Raw genomic sequence first — 20069 nt, forward strand, 5'->3', positions numbered from 1 at the left:
TGAGTATTTTAGATAAAAAGGAAAATTCAAGAACAAGGGGTAATGATCTCAAGGTGAAGGGTAGTATACTCAGGAGTAATTTGAGGAAGCACTTCTTTACAGAAAGGGTGATTGATTCAAGGAATAAACATCCACAAGAGGTGGTAATGACAAACAACTAGACAAGTTTATACTTTTAGTAAATATCGGGCAGACTTGCTGGGCCTATGGCTCTAAACATAGAAACCTAGATATTGACGACAGATAAGGGTTTAGAAATTAACATATGAACCTACCTAGGTTTAGTTTTCAACAAAGAATACCAAGAGAACAAAGCAAATTTGATGATAAAAGTAAATTGGAAAGTTGTTTAAAATGATGTCCTATCTGAATCATTAAAGTTTAACTGTTGACTAGACTGTTCCTTTAACATGTAAGGATAAATTCAAGCTATAAAGAAAATAGACATTGTAGATATTTTACTTATCTAATGAATATCTGCTAAATTAAAATTTTTACTTACAGTCTACACCAGAATTTTTTTTGTTTAAAAAGATAGATAAGTCCTTATTACCCATTCCCTATTTTTGCATAACCAACACAGTTATATAAATACACTTTTTACCTCTGTGATTACCTTGCATCTAGGCCTCTGCAAACTGCCCCCTTATTTCAGTTCCATTTTAGACAATCAGAACTGACTCCCTGGAACTCCAGGTGGTGAAAAACTGTCAAAATGCTCTGAGAGAAAAGGCAGCCTTCAAGGGCTTAGAAATTAGCATATGAACCTCCAAGGTTTAGTTTTCAACTAAGAATACCAAAAGAACAAACCAAAATTGGTGATAAAAGTAAATTGGAAAATTGTTTAAAATTACATTCTCTATCTGAATCATGACCGTTTATTTTGGAAATATAACAAAATATATGAATGCTAACCACAGTTGGGGTTGCTCTTTTACAATAGTAAACAAGATCTGTTTTTTAAAGAGATTTAAAAACATAAATTATGCTTACCAGATAATTTCATTTCCTTCTGTATAAGGAGAGTCCATGGCTTCATTTCTTACTGTTGGGAAATACTGAACCTGGCCACCAGGAGGAGGCAAAGACACACCAGTCAAAGGCTTAAATACCTCTCCCACTTCCCCCATCCCCCAGTCATTCTGCTGAGGGAAAAAGGAACAGTAGGAGAAATATTAGGGTATAAAAAGTGCCAGAAGAAAAAACATAATTTATGTAAGAACTTACCTGATAAATTCATTTCTTTCATATTAGCAAGAGTCCATGAGCTAGTGACGTATGGGATATACATTCCTACCAGGAGGGGCAAAGTTTCCCAAACCTCAAAATGCCTATAAATACACCCCTCACCACACCCACAAATCAGTTTAACGAATAGCCAAGAAGTGGGGTGATAAGAAAAAAGTGTGAAAGCATAAAAAATAAGGAATTGGAATAATTGTGCTTTATACAAAGAAATCATAACCACCACAAAAAAGGGTGGGCCTCATGGACTCTTGCTAATATGAAAGAAATGAATTTATCAGGTAAGTTCTTACATAAATTATGTTTTCTTTCATGTAATTAGCAAGAGTCCATGAGCTAGTGACGTATGGGATAATGACTTCCCAAGATGTGGATCTTCCACGCAAGAGTCACTAGAAGGGGGGGATAAAATAAAGACAGCCAATTCCGCTGAAAAAAATCCACACCCAAAATAAAGTTTAAATCTTATAATGAAAAAAACTGAAATTATAAGCAGAAGAATCAAACTGAAACAGCTGCCTGAAGTACTTTTCTACCAAAAACTGCTTCAGAAGAAGAAAACACATCAAAATGGTAGAATTTAGTAAAAGTATGCAAAGAAGACCAAATGGCTGCTTTGCAAATCTGATCAACTGAAGCTTCATTCCTATACGCCCAGGAAGTAGAAACTGACCTAGTAGAATGAGCTGTAATCCTTTGAGGCAGAGTTTTACCCGACTCGACATAGGCATGATGAAACAAAGATTTTAACCAAGATGCCAAAGAAATGGCAGAAACCTTCTGACCTTTCCTAGAACCGGAAAAACATAATTTATGTAAGAACTTACCTGATAAATTCATTTCTTTCATATTAGCAAGAGTCCATGAGCTAGTGACGTATGGGATATACATTCCTACCAGGAGGGGCAAAGTTTCCCAAACCTCAAAATGCCTATAAATACACCCCTCACCACACCCACAATTCAGTTTAACGAATAGCCAAGAAGTGGGGTGATAAAAAAGTGCGAAAGCATATAAAATAAGGAATTGGAATAATTGTGCTTTATACAAAATCATAACCACCACAAAAAAAGGGCGGGCCTCATGGACTCTTGCTAATATGAAAGAAATGAATTTATCAGGTAAGTTCTTACATAAATTATGTTTTCTTTCATGTAATTAGCAAGAGTCCATGAGCTAGTGACGTATGGGATAATGACTACCCAAGATGTGGATCTTTCCACACAAGAGTCACTAGAGAGGGAGGGATAAAATAAAGACAGCCAATTCCTGCTGAAAATAATCCACACCCAAAATAAAGTTTAACGAAACATAAGCAGAAGATTCAAACTGAAACCGCTGCCTGAAGTACTTTTCTACCAAAAACTGCTTCAGAAGAAGAAAATACATCAAAATGGTAGAATTTAGTAAAAGTATGCAAAGAGGACCAAGTTGCTGCTTTGCAGATCTGGTCAACCGAAGCTTCATTCCTAAACGCCCAGGAAGTAGATACTGACCTAGTAGAATGAGCTGTAATTCTCTGAGGCGGAATTTTACCCGACTCAACATAGGCAAGATGAATTAAAGATTTCAACCAAGATGCCAAAGAAATGGCAGAAGCTTTATGGACTTTTCTAGAACCGGAAAAGATAACAAATAGACTAGAAGTCTTACGGAAAGATTTCGTAGCTTCAACATAATATTTCAAAGCTCTAACAACATCCAAAGAATGCAACGATTTCTCCTTAGAATTCTTAGGATTAGGACATAATGAAGGAACCACAATTTCTCTACTAATGTTGTTGGAATTCACAACTTTAGGTAAAAATTCAAAAGAAGTTCGCAACACCGCCTTATCCTGATGAAAAATCAGAAAAGGAGACTCACAAGAAAGAGCAGATAATTCAGAAACTCTTCTGGCAGAAGAGATGGCCAAAAGGAACAATACTTTCCAAGAAAGTAATTTAATGTCCAATGAATGCATAGGTTCAAACGGAGGAGCTTGAAGAGCTCCCAGAACCAAATTCAAACTCCAAGGAGGAGAAATTGACTTAATGACAGGTTTTATACGAACCAAAGCTTGTACAAAACAATGAATATCAGGAAGAATAGCAATCTTTCTGTGAAAAAGAACAGAAAGAGCAGAGATTTGTCCTTTCAAAGAACTTGCGGACAAACCCTTATCTAAACCATCCTGAAGAAACTGTAAAATTCTCGGTATTCTAAAAGAATGCCAAGAAAAATGATGAGAAAGACACCAAGAAATATAAGTCTTCCAGACTCTATAATATATCTCTCGAGATACAGATTTACGAGCCTGTAACATAGTATTAATCACGGAGTCAGAGAAACCTCTTTGACCAAGAATCAAGCGTTCAATCTCCATACCTTTAAATTTAAGGATTTCAGATCCTGATGGAAAAAAGGACCTTGTGACAGAAGGTCTGGTCTTAACGGAAGAGTCCACGGTTGGCAAGAGGCCATCCGGACAAGATCCGCATACCAAAACCTGTGAGGCCATGCTGGAGCTACCAGCAGAACAAACGAGCATTCCTTCAGAATCTTGGAGATCACTCTTGGAAGAAGAACTAGAGGCGGAAAGATATAGGCAGGATGATACTTCCAAGGAAGTGATAATGCATCCACTGCCTCCGCCTGAGGATCCCGGGATCTGGACAGATACCTGGGAAGTTTCTTGTTTAGATGGGACGCCATCAGATCTATTTCTGGAAGTTCCCACATTTGAACAATCTGAAGAAATACCTCTGGGTGAAGAGACCATTCGCCCGGATGCAACGTTTGGCGACTGAGATAATCCGCTTCCCAATTGTCTACACCTGGGATATGAACCGCAGAGATTAGACAGGAGCTGGATTCCGCCCAAACCAAAATTCGAGATACTTCTTTCATAGCCAGAGGACTGTGAGTCCCTCCTTGATGATTGATGTATGCCACAGTTGTGACATTGTCTGTCTGAAAACAAATGAACGATTCTCTCTTCAGAAGAGGCCAAAACTGAAGAGCTCTGAAAATTGCACGGAGTTCCAAGATATTGATAGGTAATCTCACCTCCTGAGATTCCCAAACTCCCTGTGCCGTCAGAGATCCCCACACAGCTCCCCAACCCGAGAGACTTGCATCTGTTGAAATTACAGTCCAGGTCGGAAGCACAAAAGAAGCCCCCTGAATTAAATGATGGTGATCTGTCCACCATGTTAGAGAGTGCCGAACAATCGGTTTTAAAGATATTGTTTGAGATATCTTCGTGTAATCCTTGCACCATTGCTTCAGCATACAGAGCTGAAGAGGTCGCATGTGAAAACGAGCAAAGGGGATCGCGTCCGATGCAGCAGTCATAAGACCTAGAATTTCCATGCATAAGGCTACCGAAGGGAATGATTGTGACTGAAGGTTTCGACAAGCTGCAATCAATTTTAGACGTCTCTTGTCTGTTAAAGACAGAGTCATGGATACTGAATCCATCTGGAAACCCAGAAAGGTTACCCTTGTCTGAGGAATCAAAGAACTTTTTGGTAAATTGATCCTCCAACCATGATCTTGAAGAAACAACACAAGTCGATTCGTATGAGATTCTGCTAAATGTAAAAAGACTGAACAAGTACCAAGATATCGTCCAAATAAGGAAATACCACAATACCCTGTTCTCTGATTACAGACAGAAGGGCACCGAGAACCTTTGTAAAAATTCTTGGAGCTGTAGCTAGGCCAAACGGCAGAGCCACAAACTGGTAATGCTTGTCCAGAAAAGAGAATCTCAGGAACTGAAAATGATCTGGATGAATCGGAATATGCAGATATGCATCCTGTAAATCTATTGTGGACATATAATTCCCTTGCTGAACAAAAGGCAAGATAGTCCTTACAGTTACCATTTTGAACGTTGGTATCCTTACATAACGATTCAATATTTTTAGATCCAGAACTGGTCTGAAGGAATTCTCCTTCTTTGGTACAATAAAGAGATTTGAATAAAACCCCATCCCCTGTTCCTGAACTGGAACTGGCATAATTACTCCAGTCAACTCTAGATCTGAAACACATTTCAGAAATGCTTGAGCTTTTACTGGATTTACTGGGACACGGGAAAGAAAAAATCTCTTTGCAGGAGGTCTTATCTTGAAACCAATTCTGTACCCTTCTGAAACAATGTTCTGAATCCAAAGATTGTGAACAGAATTGATCCAAATTTCCTTGAAAAAACGTAACCTGCCCCCTACCAGCTGAGCTGGAATGAGGGCCGCACCTTCATGTGGACTTAGAAGCAGGCTTTGCCTTTCTAGCTGGCTTGGATTTATTCCAGACTGGAGATGGTTTCCAAACTGAAACTGCTCCTGAGGATGAAGGATCAGGCTTTTGTTCTTTGTTGAAACGAAAGGAACGAAAACGATTATTAGCTCTGCTTTTACCTTTAGATTTTTTATCCTGTGGTAAAAAAGTTCCTTTCCCACCAGTAACAGTTGAAATGATGGAATCCAACTGAGAACCAAATAATTTGTTACCCTGGAAAGAAATAGAAAGTAAAGTTGATTTAGAAGCCATATCAGCATTCCAAGTTTTAAGCCATAAAGCTCTTCTAGCTAAAATAGCTAGAGACATAAACCTGACATCAACTCTGATAATATCAAAAATGGCATCACAGATAAAATTATTAGCATGCTGAAGAAGAATAATAATGTAATGAGAATCACGATGTGTTACTTGTTGTGCTAAAGTTTCCAACCAAAAAGTTGAAGCTGCAGCAACATCAGCCAAAGATATAGCAGGTCTAAGAAGATTACCTGAACACAGATAAGCTTTTCTTAGAAAGGACTCAATTTTCCTATCTAGAGGATCCTTAAACGAAGTACCATCTGACGTAGGAATAGTAGTACGTTTAGCAAGGGTAGAAATAGCCCCATCAACTTTAGGGATTTTGTCCCAAAATTCTAATCTGTCAGACGGTACAGGATATAAATGCTTAAAACGTTTAGAAGGAGTAAATGAATTACCCAATTTATCCTTCTTTGGAAATTACTGCAGAAATAGCATTAGGAACAGGAAAAACTTCTGGAATAACCACAGGAGCTTTAAATACCTTATCTAAACGTTTAGAATTAGTATCAAGAGGACCAGAATCCTCTATTTCTAAAGCAATTAGAACTTCTTTAAGTAAAGAACGAATAAATTCCATTTTAAATAAATATGAAGATTTATCAGCATCAACCTCAGAGACAGAATCCTCTGAACCAGAGGAGTCATCAGAATCAGAATGATGATGTTCATTTAAAAATTCATCTGTAGGGAGAGAAGTTTTAAAAGATTTTTTACGTTTACTAGAAGGAGAAATAACAGACATAGCCTTCTTTATGGATTCAGAAACAAAATCTCTTATATTATCAGGAACATTTTGCACCTTAGATGTTGAGGGAACTGCAACAGGCAATGGTACTTTACTAAAGGAAATATTATCTGCTTTAAAAAGTTTGTCATGACAATCAATACAAACAACAGCTGGAGAAATAGCTACCAAAAGTTTACAGCAGATACACTTAGCTTTGGTAGATTCAGCACTTGACAGCGATTTTCCTGTAGTATCTTCTGGCTCAGATGCAACATGAGACATCTTGCAATATGTAAGAGAAAAAACAACATATATATAAAGCAAAATTGATCAAATTCCTTAAATGACAGTTTCAGGAATGGGAAAAAATGCCAAAGAACAAGCTTCTAGCAACCAGAAGCAATAAAAAATGAGACTTAAATAATGTGGAGACAAAAGTGACGCCCATATTTTTTCGCGCCAAATAAGACGCCCACATTATTTGGCGCCTAAATGCTTTTTGGCGCCAAAAATGACGCCACATCCGGAACGCCGACATTTTTGGCGCAAAATAACGTCAAAAAAATGACGCAACTTCCGGCGACACGTATGACGCCGGAAACGGAAATAGAATTTTTGCGCCAAAAAAGTCCGCGCCAAGAATGACGCAATAAAATGAAGCATTTTCAGCCCCCGCGAGCCTAACAGCCCACAGGGAAAAAGTCAAATTTTAAGGTAAGAAAAAATGTTAAAATGCATTATCCCAGATATGAAGCTGACTGTCTGAAAATAAGGAAAGTTGAACATTCTGAGTCAAGGCAAATAAATGTTTGAATACATATATTTAGAACTTTATAAACAAAGTGCCCAACCATAGCTAGGAGTGTCACAGAAAATAAGACTTACTTACCCCAGGACACTCATCTACATATAGTAGATAGCCAAACCAGTACTGAAACGAGAATCAGCAGAGGTAATGGTATATATAAGAGTATATCGTCGATCTGAAAAGGGAGGTAAGAGATGAATCTCTACGACCGATAACAGAGAACCTATGAAATAGACCCCTTAGAAGGAGATCACTGCATTCAAATAGGCAATACTCTCCTCACATCCCTCTGACATTCACTGCACGCTGAGAGGAAAACCGGGCTCCAACTTGCTGCGGAGCGCATATCAACGTAGAATCTAGCACAAACTTACTTCACCACCTCCATCGGAGGCAAAGTTTGTAAAACTGAATTGTGGGTGTGGTGAGGGGTGTATTTATAGGCATTTTGAGGTTTGGGAAACTTTGCCCCTCCTGGTAGGAATGTATATCCCATACGTCACTAGCTCATGGACTCTTGCTAATTACATGAAAGAAAGATAACAAATAGACTAGAAGTCTTTCGGAAATCCTTAGTAGCTTCAACATAATATTTCAAAGCTCTAACTACATCCAAAGAATGCAACGACTTTTCCTTAGAATTCTTAGGATTAGGACACAATGAAGGAACCACAATTTCTCTACTAATGTTGTTAGAATTCACAACCTTAGGTAAAAATTTAAAAGAAGTTCGCAACACCGCCTTATCCTGATGAAAAATCAGAAAAGAAGACTCACAAGAAAGAGCAGATAATTCAGAAACTCTTCTAGCAGAAGAGATGGCCAAAAGAAACAAAACTTTCCAAGAAAGTAATTTAATGTCCAGCGAATGCATAGGTTCAAACGGAGGAGCTTGAAGAGCCCCCAGAACCAAATTCAAACTCCAAGGAGGAGAAATTGACTTAATAACAGGTTTTATACTAGCCAAAGCTTGTACAAAACGATGAATATCAGGAAGACTAGCAATCTTTCTGTGAAAAAGAACAGAAAGAGCAGAGATTTGACCTTTCAAGGAACTTGCAGACAAACCTTATCCAAACCATCCTGAAGAAACTGTAAAATTCTAGGAATTCTAAAAGAATGCCAAGAAAAAATGATGAGAAAAACACCAAGAAATGTAAATCTTCCAAACTCGATAATATATCTTCCTAGATACAGTTTTACGAGCCTGTAACATAGTATTAATCACAGAGTCAGAGAAACCTCTATGACTGAGAATAAAGCGTTCAATCTCCATACCTTCAAATTTAAGGATTTGAGAAACCTGATGGAAAAAAGGACCTTGCGATAGAAGGTCTGGTCTTAACGGAAGAGTCGACGGTTGGCAAGTGGCCATCCGGACAAAATCCGCATACCAAAACCTGAGAGGCCATGCTGGAGCCACCAGCAGAATAAACGAACGCTCCTTTAGAATCTTGGAAAAAGGAACTAGAGACGGAAAGATATAAGCAGGATGATACTTCCAAGGAAGTGACAATGCATCCACTGCTTCCGCCTGAGGATCCCTGGATCTGGACAGATACCTGGGAAGCTTCTTGTTTAGATGAGAAGCCATCAGATCTATTTCTGGAAGTCCCCATATTTGAACAATCTGAAGCAATACCTCTGGGTGAAGAAACCATTCGCCCAGATGTAGCATTTGGCGACTGAGATAATCCGCTTCCCAATTGTCTATACCTGGGATATGAACCGCAGAAATTAGACAGGAGCTGGATTCCGCCCATACAAGTATTCAAGAGACTTCTTTCATAGTCAGAGGACTGTGAGTTCCTCCTTGATGATTGACATATGCCACGGTTGTGACATTGTCCGTCTGGAAACAAATGAACGACTCTCTCTTTAGAAGAGGCCACGACTGAAGAGCTCTGAAAATTGCACGGAGTTCCAAAATGTTGATTGGTAATCTCGCCTCCTGAGATTCCCAAACCCCTTGTGCTGTCAGAAACCCCCATACAGCTCCCCAACCTGTCAGACTTGCATCTGTTGAGATCACAGTCTAGGTTGGAAGAACAAAAAGAAGCCCCCTGAACTAAACGATGGTGGTCTGTCCACCACGTCAGAGAGTGTCGAACAATCGGTTTTAAAGATATTAATTGAGATATCTTTGTATAATCCCTGCACCACTGGTTCAGCATACAGAGCTGAAGAGGTCGCATGTGAAAACGAGCAAAGGGGATCGCGTCCAATGCAGCAGTCATAAGACCTAGAATTTCCATGCATAAGGCTACCGAAGGGAAAGATTGAGACTGAAGGTTTCGACAAGCTGAAACCAATTTCAGACGCCTCTTGTCCGTCAGAGACAGAATCAAGGACACTGAATCTATCAGGAAACCTAAAAAGGTTACCCTTGTCTGAGGAATCAAACAAACTTTTTGGTAAATTGATCCTCCAACCATGTTCTTGAAGAAACAACACTTATAAAAGACTGGAAAAATTCTTTCTAGTGAAAATGAGCAAAGGGAATTGAATCCAATGCTGTGGCCATAAGACCTAAAACTTCTATGCATATATAGCAACTGAAGGAAATAATAGAGACTAAAGGAACCGATAGACGGAACCCAATAAAATTATCCCTTGTCTGATAGAGACAAGGACAGTGACACAAACTATCTGGAAACCTAAAAAAGGTGACCCTTGTGTGAGGAATCAAGAGCTTTTGAAAAAAAAAAAACTCTAACTATGTCCTGAAGAGTAAGTAAATCATATGAGATTCCGCATCCTCAGAAAATAATCTGAATGAAAACAGAAAAATGAAAATATGCATTTATTGTATCTAATGAAAACAAATAATGCTATCAATGACCATAAAAAGGCAAAATAGTTTGAATAAAACTCCAAAACCTGGTTCCTCAAAAGGAACTGGAAGAAATACCCCAGAAGATTCCAGGTCTGAGCAGCGCTTGAACCCCATGGGTGCCCAGCCATGCTTCAACAGTACCCAAAATATATAGGACAGAAACACAGTTAAAGAAAGTGTTAGCCTTACTGGAATAAAATCAAAGAAATTTGGACAAAATAAATTTCAAAGAAGCCTTAACCTGCCCCTTACCAGCCAAGCTGGAATACGGCACGGACATTGCAATATTAGGGAGCTGATTTCGAACTCCAATTATAGACATGTTACTTGGGAAAGAACTCAGGAATTCGTTCCTTAATAAGAACAACCAAACCAGTATTAGCTTAAAGTTTTAGTCTTAGAATTCAATCTTGAAGCCCAGAGTAACAGTTAAGAATTGAATCCAATTATAAAACAAATAATTGATTATCTTAGAACAAAAGAAATATGGATTTTTTTTTATTTATTTTTTTTAAATCACAAAATTCTTCTAGCTAAAAAAGCTAAAGACATAGATTAACCCTCATTTGCGAAAATATTCAATAAAATGAAGACATAAATGAAATTATTAGCATGATAGTCCAGTTTAAAGGACCAGCCAATACAGTGGACTTGCATAATCAATAAATGCAAAACAACAAGACAAATGCAACAGCACCTAGTCTAGTAAATGTTGTCCCTTTAACAATGCTAAAATAAATCATAATCTGATACTTGATCTTAAAGTAAAGAGAGAAAATGAAGCAATTGCAATATCCAAATAAATCACAGGACCAAGAAAAGTACCTGAAACTAAATAATTTTCCATAAATAAGATACAACTATCTAAAGGAAAATAAATACTATTTTGCTATAGAAACAATAGCATAATTAGTAGAATTAGAGATAGCCCCAATAAATTGGAGAACCCTCCAAATTGAGTTTAACTGCTGGCAAAGAATATAGTTTAAAACCTTTGAAAAGAAAATTCTTAGCCTATTCCATTCCCTAGTATGGGGAATTGGAAAGAAAACCTCTGAAAACACAGAAGAAATAAATAGGCAGAAATAATGTCAGCTAGTCTTAAAGAACTAGTTACCTTAATATCCAAAATAATCAACACCTTTTCAACAAAGAACAAATGTACTTTAATAATAGAAAAATAATAAAAAAGTAGATTTGTTAGTGTCAATATCTGATGAAGAAAATTTCTGAAAGAGAAAAAAACATCATCAGAGAAGGATAAATCAGTATGTTGTTGGTCATTTGAAACTTCAATAATTAAAAAAGAAGTGAAAAAAGACCTAAAAATTTTATTAGAAGGCACAAAGTCAGACAAAGCCTTTAAAATAGAATCAGAAAAATATTTCTTATAAATCTTCTAAATATTTCTTGTAAGAAAGGAAATATATAAAGCATAAATACTAATGGATTCCGCATGTAAAAGTATAACATAATAAACTTATTACAAACCATAGCTAAAGATAAACATTTATAACATTTAAAATAAATGAACTTAGCTTTGGTAGAACTGAAACTCAGTTAAGCGTTTTTCCAGAAGTGGCTTCTGATTCAGAGTCAATCTGAGACATCTTGCAATATGTAATAGAAAAAACAACATATAAAGCAAAATTGATCAAATTCCTTAAATGACAGTTTCAGGAATGGGAAAAAAATGCCAATGAACAAGCTTCTAGCAACCAGAAGCAATAAATAATGAGACTTAAATATTGCGGAGACAACAATGACGCTCAAATTTTTTAGCGCCAAAAAAGCCGCCCACATTATTTGGCGCCTAAATGCTTTTGGCGCCAAAAATGGCGCCACATCCGGTAACGCCAACATTTTTTGGCGCAAAAACGTCAAAAAAAATGACGCAACTTCCGGCGACACGTATGACGCTGGAAATGACAAGAAAATTTTTGCGCCAAGAAAGTCCGCGCCAAGAATGACGCAATAAAATGAAGCATTTTCAGCCCCCGCGAGCCTAACAGCCCACAGGAAAAAAAGTCAAATTTTAAGGTAAGAAAAAATTGAATTATTCATATGCATTATCCCAAAAATTAAACTGATTGTCTGAAAATAAGGAACGTTGAACATCCTGAATCAAGGCAAATAAATGTTTAAACACATATATTTAGAACTTTATATAAAAGTGCCCAACCATAGCTTAGAGTGTCACAGAAAATAAGACTTACTTACCCCAGGACACTCATCTACATGTAGTAGAAAGCCAAACCAGTACTGAAACAAGAATCAGTAGAGGTAATGGTATATATAAAAGAGTATATCGTCGATCTGAAAAGGGAGGTAAGAGATGAATCTCTACGACCGATAACAGAGAACCTATGAAATAGACCCCGTAGAAGGAGATCATTGAATTCAAATAGGCAATACTCTCTTCACATCCCTCTGACATTCACTGCACACCGAGAGGAAAACCGGGCTCCAACCTGCTGCAGAGCGCATATCAACGTAGAATCTAGCACAAACTTACTTCACCACCTCCACAGGAGGCAAAGTTTGTAAAACTGATTTGTGGGTGTGGTGAGGGGTGTATTTATAGGCATTTTGAGGTTTGGGAAACTTTGCCCCTCCTGGTAGGAATGTATATCCCATACGTCACTAGCTCATGGACTCTTGCTAATTACATGAAAGAAATTTAATTTAGGGGGCTGCCCATCGGGGCCATGGACTCTCTTTATACAGAAGGAAATTATCTGGTAAGACTTAATTTATGTTTTCCTTCTTAATATAAGGAGAGTCAACAGCTTCATTCCTTACTGTTGGGAAACTTATACACAATCGCTAGAGGACACTGATAGATAACGGGAGGGACAAAAAGACGACGGACCCTAAACTGAGGGCACCACAGCCTGCAAAACCTCTCTCCCGAAGGCTGCTTCAGCAGAAGCAAAAACATCAAACTTGTAAAATTTAGAATAAGTATTTAAGGAGGACCAGGTAGCCACCTTACAAATCTGTTCCATAGAGGCCTCGTTCTTAAAGACCCAAGAGGAAGCCACTGTAGTAGAATGAGCCGTAATTCTCTGAGGAGGCTTATGTACCACTGTCTCATAACTTAAGCGGATAACACTCTTTAACCAAAAAGACAAGAAAGTCGCAGAGACCTTCTGTCCCTTACGCTTCCAAGAATAGACAACAAACAAGGAAGGAGTTTGTCTAAAATCCTTAGAAGCCTGAAGATAGAACTTCAAGGCTCGAACCACGTCCAAATTATGAAGCAAACGTTCCTTCAAAGAAGACGGATTAGGACACAAGAAAGAAACCACAATCTCTTGACTGATGTTGCGGTCTGACACAACCTTAGGGAGAAACCCTAACTTAGTACGTAGGACAGCCTTATCAGAATGGAACACAAGATAAGGAGGCTCACATTGCAAGGCAGCAATCTCAGATACTCTGCACGCCAAAGCAATAGCCAGTAGAAAAAGAACCTTCCAGGATAACAACTTAATGTCAATTTCATGCATAGACTTAAACGGAGCCCACTGCAAACCCTTAAGAACAAGATTCAGACTCCAGGGAGGAGCCTTAGATCTGAACACGGGCCTGATCCTAATCAGAGCCTTAACAAAAGACTGTACATCTGGAAGCTCCAAGAGCCTCTTGTGCAGTAAAATACAGGGCCATAATCTGTCCCCTGAGGGAACTGGCAGAAGGACCCTTCTCCAGACCATCCTGGAGAAATGATAGGATCTTGGCAACCTTAACTTTAGGCCAGGGGAATCCACGCTCTTCACACCAGAATAAATAGGTTCACTACACCTTATGATAGATGTGACGAGTAACCGGCTTATGAGCTTGAATGAGAGTATCAATAACTCTCTCAGAAAACCCTCTCTTGGTTAAGACTAAGTGATTAATCTCCACGCAGTCAGCCTCAGAGAATCTAGATTTTGATGAACAAAAGGACCTTGTTTTAGCAGATCCCTTCAACAAGGTAACTTCCATGAAGGAGAAGATGACATACCCACCAGATCCGTGAACCACATCCTTCGCGGCCACGAGGGAGAAATTAGTATTACTGATGCCTGCTCCTGCTTGGTGCCTGCGACTACACACGGAAGGAGTGGTAACGGCGGGAAAAGGTAAATTGATTGAATCTCCAAGGCACTGCTAATGCATCTATTAGCTCCGCCTGAGGAACCCTGGACCTCAACCCATATCTGAGTAGCTTGGTATTGAGACAAGACACCATGAGATCTATCTCCGGTGTCCCCCACCTGTATCCTATCTCTGCAAACACTTCGGGATGAAGAGACCATTCCCCTGGATGAAAGGATTGTCTGCTGAGAAAATCCACTTCCCAGTTGTCCACACCTGGAATGTGGATTGCTGACAGCGAACAGTTGTGGGCCTCCACCAACTCCAGAATCCGAGATACTTCCCTCATTGCTAGGTAGCTTCTCGTTCCCCCCTGATGGTTGATGTTATATTGTCTGATTGGAATCTGATAAAACGGGAAAAACCCAGAAAAGGCCAAGCCTTCAGAGCATTGTAGATTGCTTGAAGTTCCAGAATGTTGATCGGGAGGGAGCGTTCCTCCTGAGACCACAGGCACTGTGCCTTCTTGGCACTCCAAACAGCTCCCCATCCTGATAGACTTGCGTCCGTAGTGACAATCTCCCAGGATGCTCTTAGAAAGGATGTCCCTCGGGACAGATGATCTGGACAGATCCACCAAGAGAGCGATTTTCTCTATCGGCTGTCCAGGGAAATCTGTTGAGACACATCCGAATGATTGCCGTTCCACTGCCTCAGCATGCATAGCTGTAAAGGTCTGAGACGGAACCTGGCAAAGGGAATTATGTCCATGCTGGACACCATGAGACCAATTACTTCCATACACTGAGCCACAGATGGCCTTAAGGAGGTCCGGAGGGCAAGACATGCCGAAGCTAGCTTGCAACGTCTCTGGTCTGTTAGAAATATCCTCATGGATATTGAGTCTATTATAGTACCCAGGAATTCTACCCTGGTGCTTGGAATAAGAGAACTCTGCTCTAAGTTTATCTTCCATCCATGAGATCAAAGAAGCGAGAAAAGAGATGCCGAATGGTCTTCCGCTAGACGAAAGGATGGTGCTTGAACCAGAATGTTGTCCAAGTAGGGAGTTACTGCTATACCCTGGGTCCTGGAGATTGTGGAGCAGAAGCTAGACCAAACTGAAGTGCAATGAACTGGAAGTGCAGATCCAGGAACGCAAACTTTAGGAACTGGAAGTCATCCCTGTGGATTGGAACGTGGTCATAAACTGTCCTTCCTAAACTGTCTTTAACGAGGGGACATTTAAAAACTTGTTTAAACACTTTAGGTCCAGAATTGTGCAGAAAGTTCCCTCCTTCTTTGGGACCACAAACAGGTTTGAATAGTATCCCAAACCTCTTTCTGTGATAGGAACCGGGACAATATCCCCTAAGGAAGCCAGATCCCGCAAGCACCCCAGAAAGGCTTCCCTCTTTTCTGGTCTGGAAGACAGGCTTGAGAGGAGAAAACATAATTTATGTAAGAAATTACCTGATAAATTCATTTCTTTCATATTAGCAAGAGTCCATGAGCTAGTGACGTATGGGATATACATTCCTACCAGGAGGGGCAAAGTTTCCCAAACCTCAAAATGCCTATAAATACACCCCTCACCACACCCACAATTCAGTTTAACGAATAACCAAGAAGTGGGGTGATAAGAAAGGAGCGAAAGCATCAAAAATAAGGAATTGGGATAATTGTGCTTTATACAAAAAAATCATAACCACCACAAAAAGGGTGGGCCTCATGGACGCTTGCTAATATGAAAGAAATGAATTTATCAGGTAATTCCTTACATAAATTATGTTTTCTTTTATGTAATTAGCAAGAGTCCATGAGCTAGTGACGTATGGGATAGTAGATACCCAAGATGTGGAACTTCCATGCAAGAGTCACTAGAGAGGGAGGGATAAATAAAGACAGCCAATTCCGCCGAAAAAATAATCCACAACCCAAATCAAAAAGTTTTAATCTTATAAAGAAAAAAACTGAAATCATAAGCAGAAGAATCAAACCGAAACAGCTGCCTGAAGTACTTTTCTACCAAAAACTGCTTCAGAAGAAGAAAACACATCAAAATGGTAGAATTTAGTAAAAAATAAGCAAAGAAGACCAAATTGCTGCTTTGCAAATCTGATCAACAGGAGCTTCATTCCTAAAAGCCCAGGAAGTAGAAACTGACCTAGTAGAATGAGCCGTAATCCTCTGAGGCGGGGTTTTACCCGATTCCACATAAACATGATGAATCAAAGATTTAAACCAGGACGCCAAAGAAAAGGCAGAAGCCTTCTGACCTTTCCTAGAACCAGAAAAGATAACAAATAGACTAGAAGTCGTTCTGAAATCTTTAGAAGTTTCAACATAATATTTCAAAACTCTAACTATATCCAAAGAATGCAAAGACCTCTCTAGAGAATTCTTAGGATTTGGACACAATGAAGGGACAACAATTTCTCTACTAATGTCGTTAGAATTCACAACCTTAGGAAGAAATTTAAATGAAGTCCGTAACACTGCCTTATCCTGATGAAAAATCAGAAAAGGAGATTTACAAGAAAGAGCATATAACTCAGAAACTCTTCTAGGAGAAGAGATAGCCAAAAGGAACAATACTTTCCAAGAAAGTAATTTAATGTCCAGAGAATGCAAAGGTTCAAACGGAGGAGCCTGTAAAGCCCTCAGCACCAAATTGAGACTCCAAGGAGGAGAGATTGACTTAATGACAGGCTTGATACGAACCAAAGCCTGTACAAAACAATGAATATCAGGATGATTAACAATCTTTCTGTGAAAAAGAACAGAAAGAGCAGAGATTTGTCCTTCAAGGAACTTGCAGACAAACCCTTATCCAAACCATCTTCAAAGAAATTGTAAAATTCTAGGAATTCTAAAAGAATGCCAAGAGAATTTATGTGAAGAATACCAAGAAATGAAAGTCTTCCAGACTCGGTAATAGATCTTCCTAGACACAAATTTACAAGCCTGTAACATAGTATTAATTACTGAGTCAGAAAAACCTCTATGACTAAGAATTAAGCGTTCAATTTCCATACCTTCAAATTTAATGATTTGAGATCCTGATGGAAAAATGGGCCTTGAGACAGAAGGTCTGGCCTTAACGGAAGTGTCCAAGGTTGGCAATTGGCCATCCGAACGAGATCCGCATACCAAAACCTGTGAGGCCATGCTGGAGCCACCAGCAGTACAAATGACCGCTCCATTAGGATTTCAAAAATCACTTTTGGAAGAAGAACTAGAGGCGGAAAAATATAAGCAGAATGATAATTCCAAGGAAGCGACAACGCGTCCACTGCTTCCGCCTGAGAATCCCTGGATCTGGACAGATACCTGGGAGGTTTCTTGTTTAGATGAGAGGCCATCAGATCTATTTCTGGAAGTCCCCAGATTTGAACAATCTGAAGAAATACCTCTGGGTGAAGAGACCATTCGCCCGGATGTAACATCTGGCGACTGAGATAATCCGCTTCCCAATTGTCTATACCTGGGATATGAACCACAGAAATTAGACAGGAGCTGGATTCCGTCCATACAGGTATCCAAGATACTTCTTCATAGCTTGAGGACTGTGAGTCCCCCCTTGATGATTGACATACGCCACGGTTGTGACATTGTCTGTCTGAAAATAAATAAACAATTCTTCTCTTCAGAAGAGGCCAGAACTGAAGAGCTCTGAAAGTTCCAAAATGTTGAGTGGTAATCTCGCCTCCTGAGATTTCCAAACCCCTTGTGCTGACAGAGATCCTCAGACAACCTCCCAACCTGAAAGACTCGCATCTATAAAGATCATGGTCTAGGTTGAAATAACCGAAGAGACCTGTAGAACTAAATGATGATGAACTTAACCACCGATCAAAGATAGTTAAACATTAGAATTCAAAGATATAAAAAGTGATATCCTAGAATCCCTGCACCATTATTCAGCATAAAAAAACTGGAAAGGTTTCCTATGAGAATGAGCAAAGATAATCGAATCCAATGCTGCAGCCATGAGACCTAGAACTTCCATGCATATATAGCAACTGAAGGAAATAATAGAGACTGAAGATTCCGACAAACGGAACCCTATAAATTGTCACTTGTCTGTTAGAGACAAAGACATTGACACAATCTATCTGGAAACCTAAAAAAAAAGGTGACCCTTGTGTGAGAGGAATCAAGGAGCTTTTGATAAAAAGATCCTCTAACCATGACTTGAAGAAACAACAAAGTTAAATCGTGTGAGATTCCGCAGAACAAAAAGACTGAGCCAGTACCACAAGACCGTCCAAATAAGGAGCACTGAGAACCTTGAAAAGATTCTTAGAACTGTCGCTAGACCAGAAGGAAAAGCAACAAATTGGTAATGTTTGTCAAAAAAGAGAATCTCAGAAAATAATCTGAAATGAAAACAGAAGATATGCATCTATTGTATCTATTGTAAACAAATAATGCATCATTGACCAAAAAAGGCAAAATAGACCATATAAACACCATTCTAAAAGATGGTATACTTATATGACAATTCAAAAAGATTTTCTATCTTTAGAACAATGTTTAGTTTTGAATAAAACCCCAAAACCCATTTCCTAAAAATGGAACTGGAATAAATACCCCAGAAAACTCCAGGTCTGAACAGCGCTTGAACCCCAATGGGTGACCAGCCGCGCTTCACCAATACCCAAAATATATAGGTCTGAAACACACTTAAGGAAAGTGTTAGCCTTACTGGAATAGCTGGAATATAATCGAGAAAAAAAGACTTCTCACAGAAGGTTTTACTCTGAATCTTATTCTGTACCCAAAATCTAAGAAATTTGGACCGAATAGAACCAAACAAAATTCAAAAAAGTCTTAACCTGCCCCTTACCAGCCAAGCTGGAATACGGCACATACATGCAAATTTAGGGAGCTGACTTTGAACTGAAAAAACTTCCAATTAAAAACATGTTACTTGGGTAAGAATTTAGGATTTTGTTCCTTAGTAAGAAAACTAACAAAACTAAAATAAGCTTAAAGTTTTAGTCTTAGAACTCAATCTTGAAGCCCAGAATAACAGTTAAGAATTGAATCCAATTATGAACCAAATAATTGATTATCTTGGAAAAAAAAGAAATATGGATTTTTAGAAATCACAAAATTCTTCTAGCTAAAACAGCTAAAGACATAGATTAAACCTCATTTGCGAAAATATTCAATAAAATGAAGACACAAATGAAATTATTAGCATGTTAATCAAGTTAAAGGACCAATCAACACACTGGACTTGCATAATCAACAAATGCAAGATAACAAGACAATGCAATATCACTTAGTCTGAACTTCAAATGAGTAGTAGATTTGTCCCTTTAACAATGCTAAATAAATCATAATCAGATACTTGATCTTAAAGTATCCAAACAGAAAAATGAAGCAATTGCAACATCATCCAAATAAATTACAGGTCCAAGAAAAGTACCTGAAATAAATAATTTTCCTTAAATAAGATACAACCATCTGAAGAAAAAAAACTAATACTATTTTGCTATAGAAACAATAGCATATTTAGCAGGAGTAGAGATAGCCCCATTAATTTGGGGAATCCTCAAAACTGAAAACTAACTGCCGGCAAAGAATATAATTTAAAAACCTTGAAGAAGGAATAAAAGAAAATTCTCAGCCTATTCCATTCCCTAGTATCAGGAACTGGAAAAAAACTTCTGAAAACACAGAAGAAGAATAAACAGAAATAAAATGTTAGCTAGTCTTGAAAAAGAACTAGTTACCTCAATATCCAAAATAATCAACACCTT

General features: G+C 38.5%; 1 protein-coding gene across 5 annotated transcripts in view; it reads right to left on the reverse strand.

Annotated features, from left to right (window-relative positions):
* OSBPL3 (oxysterol binding protein like 3) overlaps positions 1-20069 on the reverse strand; it is a 580670-nt gene that overhangs the window by 431646 nt on the left and 128955 nt on the right. The window lies entirely within an intron of this gene.

This window comes from Bombina bombina, chromosome 5 (genome assembly GCF_027579735.1).
Source record: "Bombina bombina isolate aBomBom1 chromosome 5, aBomBom1.pri, whole genome shotgun sequence".
Lineage (NCBI taxonomy): Eukaryota > Metazoa > Chordata > Amphibia > Anura > Bombinatoridae > Bombina > Bombina bombina.